At 37.5% G+C, this 5,000-nt stretch overlaps 1 protein-coding gene across 2 annotated transcripts in view; it reads right to left on the bottom strand.

The window, feature by feature from the left end:
• LOC119596865 (alkylglycerol monooxygenase-like) overlaps window positions 1-5,000 on the bottom strand; it is a 22,996-nt gene that overhangs the window by 9,194 nt on the left and 8,802 nt on the right. The gene's annotated exons all lie outside the window — the stretch shown is intronic.

The raw sequence follows: 5,000 nt of genomic DNA, 5'->3' as shown, positions 1-5,000 counted from the left end.
TGTGCTATAATTTATTATTATTATTTATTATTTATAATCATTACTATTGTTATTGTCGTTGTTATTGTTTACTTCTTCTATCATCTTTATTATATTCGTAATAATAATGAAAATGGTTATGATAATAATAATAACAAACAACTACAAACAACAACAGCAGCAAACAACAAACAACAAACAACAACAAACAACAACAACATTAATAATAATAATAATGATAATGATAATAATAATAATAATAATGATAATAATAATAATTGATAAAAAAATAATAATAACCGTATAACAATAATAATAATGATAATAATAATAATAATAATCAGGATAGAATAATACTAATGCTAATACTAATGTAGATAAGGGTTACGAATAACGTTAATGATAATTAATGATAATTAATGGTAATGATTATTTATGACAATAACAATAACGATAAAAACCCTAACCTTTATTACTGTCATCATTATGGTCATTTTCCATCACTTCACTGTTTGCCTAACAGCCCTGAGGGTCCCCCCCCGATTCCCTCGTGACCGAGCGCTTGATCTGAAAACAGGCTTATTTCGGAGTGCGCGATGCCGCCCACACCAACTTACTTGTTCAGGGCTTCCGAGAGGCCGCCGCTCGAGTAGTTCAAGACGGCGATTGTGGGGGACGCCAGTTATTTTTGCGATTCGTCAGCTTCAGGATCACTGCTTCCATCAGGGACATCAAGATCATCACGGGCAGGCCCGGAAACGGCGGGAGAGAATAAGGACGAAAGTTTGGTAATGTATGCATGTCGAGAGACGCCACGTGGCTGTAGGCCGCTGCGGAAAAGAATTGGAGTTACACTTTTAGAATCCCAGTGGATGAACAACAGTTTGTCATATAAATGTAACTATATATATATATATATATTATATATATAAAATATATATATATTATATATATATATTATTATATATATATTTTTTTTTTTTTTTTTTTTTTTTTTTTTTTTTTTTTTTTTTTTCTTCTTTCTTTTCTTTCTTTCTTTCTTTTTCCCTTTTTCTTTTTCTTTCTTTTTTTTACAAGAAATTCCAAATGCTAACAGATAATACTAGCAATAAATCTTAGTAATAATATAGTATGCAATCTCTTTGTGTGTTTTAGATAAAATTTCTGGTGTAGGTCAGCTTTATCTTCAGATGAGTGTTATGTATTATTAATAAGGCGTAGAAAAAAAGTTTGAATGAAAATGAGTACCTTCACAGTGCGAAAGATATATTGACCGATCTAGACTATACCTTCGTCAGAAAATAATATAATCGGAACCATGCTAAGACAGTCGTAGTAATACTAATACCAAAAATCTCTCACTTTTTTAAAAAAAAAAAAGGGGGGGGGGGGGTGCAGGCCCCTAAGACTCTCCTCTTTGGCCCGGGAAATTTGTGTCTGCCCCACCTTGGACACCTGGGGGCACCTGCCACACGACCTCGTAATGGGTCTGGGCCCGGGCGTAAGGGCATAAAATTTGGGCCCCTGGGCATACGACCACGAGGAGGTCCTGGCGCAGGGATTCATGGGGGGGCCTCCGACCTATCTCGAGTGTGAAGTCGTCTGAGAGCAGGGGGGGGAAAGGGCTGGAGGTGCGTCTGCCGAATTAGCAACGGCCTTATATCAACACACCCCGTTTTATATTTGGCTTTCCACATAAAATTTAAATTTTGTTTCTTTGTTATAAAGAAATAATCGGAAAAAAAGCTTTTTGAGTAAACAAAAAAGGAAACAAAAGAAAGGATTCTTTTCTTGATACCTGTTCATATACTTGATAAGTATTGTTGATCTCATTTTTTTTAATCGTGGAGTGTTTTTTTTCCTTGTCATTTTTCTGTGAAGTACCAAAAGGGTGTCCGAATCAGGGGGAAAATTCAAAACGGAAAACGTGATAAAAATTCCCCTACAGCTTGGCTTTTACTTGTAAAATCCCCTGTTGGTCAAAATAAATTTAAATTTTGAATATTATTGCCCCAACCCCTTTCTTTTCCCCGCCGTCAGCTCTTCCCCTAAAAGTTTTTTAAAAGGGTTTATTTAAGGTTACTTATGAAAAAAAGCCGGTCGCTCGCACAGGGGCCCCCCCGCTGTTAAAATTATATTATATAATATTAATATAATATTTTATATATATTATATTATTATATATATATTTTATATTTTATATATAAATATTTTTATAATTATATATAAAATATATATATATCTAATTATATAATATAATATATAATTATTTTATATATATTATATATAAAAAAACAGACCACACCACACAACCCCACACACACACAACACACACACACACAACACACACACACACACAACACAATTATATATCAAAAAAAGGATTTTCCACCATCTATGAAGATGAGGCCGCCCAATGACTTTTTTTTAAAAACCTTTATTAGGACTAAATGCTGCTGCCCAAAAGTCTGTTGATTTACTGGTGTTATTCCTTTCTTACTTCTGTTTTCTCAGCACTCAGTTGCCCGAATAAAATTTGTCATTACATGTAAAAGGGCCAATTTAACGTAGTAGGAATAAAGAAAAAGCATACTGGAAGTTGTTCGATAATATATATATTATATATATTATATATATATATATATATAAAATATATAATTATATATATATAATATAAACCCCATATATATATATATATATATAATTTATATATATATATATAATTATATATAATAATATATATTTAATCTAACTTTAAAATTGATGAAAAAGTTAACTAATAGTTCATGTTCAAAGTCCTTTTGGGTGTGCCAGTGTCAGACTTACAACACTCTTTCTTTGAGATATAAGGGACATTCTTTATTAAGTTCAGGTGGTTGTTGCTAATCTGATAGTCAGGGATTCCCATCATCTCGTACGAGTAATGCTGCCGGTGCTTCTGGATCATAGGAGGTATTAACTACACACGGAAAACTACACTTCTAAAACAAGCTTCCAATTTTTCTTCCTAGTGAGTGTCCACAAAGGTCGATGGGTCCCTGTCTCCGCCGAGCCCTTGCGCCAAGAGTCTGTTTGGAAAAGCTACCCTTTTTATGTGGATCACAGCTACTCTCTCTCTCTCTCTCACACACATACACACACACACACACATACACACACGCACGCACACGCACACACACACACACACACACACACACACACACACACACACACACACACACACACACACACACACACACACACACACACACACACATACACATACATATGCATACATATACATATATATGTATATATACATATTTATATAAATATATATATACATATGAGTCTGCGTATGTGTGTACATTTATTTGGGCATATATATATATATAATAATAATATATATTATATATATATATATATATATATATATTATATTATATATATTATATATAATATATATTATATATATAATATATATATATATATATATATAATATGATGTGCATACACACACACAGACACACACACTATATATACATATATGGTGTGGTAGCCTAGATAGGCTTGTAAAGGCTTTGAACCTTAGTACAATGGCTTTTCAGGGGTAGTTATTTTTGTCTGATGGGTTCACTTTTTATTGATAAGAGTTAACACACAATATGGGAACACACGAAACGATGTCTAAGGTGAGGTAGTGGGTCACGTGTCAGGTCAACCCGCCCGGAGGGGGAGGGCTAGGCCGACCTTACCACGCCGGGCGCTAAGCACGAACTCCTCTTAGGCCTAGGTCCTCCTCGGTATAAGTAGTGACCGTCCCAGCTGCCGGAAGTGACTGAAACAGCTGGAGGAAGGATGGGGGGAGTGAGGTGAGGTCACCGGTCCCATCTGCTACATCGTACATTGCTCAGCCACCTACTCATGCCTCGCCTTCGAGGCATGAGTGCCTCAAGGGTGACCAAACCTGGCTGGTCGTCTTGTTCTTGTGCATTGTCCTGGTGCATCTTCGTGGCTGCTCGTCCCTGTCGTCCTCTTCTCCCTGGTCCTCGGTGTAATCTGTCCGTCCTCGACGTCCACATGTCCTCGAAAGTCTTACACAGGTCCTAATTGACTTCGGATTCGTCTAGACTTCACTGTAGTCCTCGTCCAGGCCTACCTCGGCGGTGTCCTCGCCCACACGTCCTCACAGATCTCGTCCAGGTCCTTTTCGGCGGCATCCTCGTCTTTTACGTCTTCATAATCTTCGTCTGGATCTACGGTGTCTCACAGGGGCGGCATAATCAGGCAGCTGATACCTGCGCTGATGAGCTCCTGCAGTTGACTGGATCTGAGGGCATCCGCCACACGTCGCCCATCCACAGCATCCTGGGGCGACTGGTACCTGTACTGGTGAGTTCCTGGTTCTCGCTGGATCTACGGTTAACACCTGCTCTGATGAACATCCTGGTCCACAGGCGATCTTCCGATGACCTCCTTCCCACAGCATCCTAAGGTGACCATTTCTGCAGCAGGATCCTCCTTCGGTGCCATGTCGGTTATCGTCAGTCCGACTGCAACATATAGTCGGGGAACCAGAACATACCGTAAGGGCCAGATAGCAAGAGAGAAAAGAAAGGCAACAGAGAAGAGGAGGTGTTAAGTACCACTAGCCAGTTATATATATATATTTTTTTGTGTGTTTTATTTTCAAAAAGATAAAGAAGAAAATAGGAGAGGGAGACGTCAGTAGTGATCCGCATGGACCTGGCTTGAACTACCAACCGTCTCTGTAGATATGGAGTAGATAAGTGAAATGACAACGGCAATCCACAAGAGTTACTTGAACAATTGTCACACAGAGAAGAAAATGTAAATCATGTTGGAATCAGTGTCACGACTGACAAAATTGTGGCAAAAGAAATACGTTATAGATCTTACGACGGCACTACGACAGCAACAACCATATAAATGAAAAGGTTTCAGTGTTTTTGTTTACTGGATAAGTAGGGTGAGTAAGTGTGTTTACGTGTGTGTGGACTAATGTAAAAAGTGCTGAATGA

Source organism: Penaeus monodon, chromosome 38, assembly GCF_015228065.2.
Source record: "Penaeus monodon isolate SGIC_2016 chromosome 38, NSTDA_Pmon_1, whole genome shotgun sequence".
In the NCBI taxonomy this organism is placed as follows: Eukaryota; Metazoa; Arthropoda; class Malacostraca; order Decapoda; family Penaeidae; genus Penaeus; species Penaeus monodon.
Note: the sequence above shows the minus strand (reverse complement) of the source record. Positions and strands in the feature narration are given on the sequence as shown.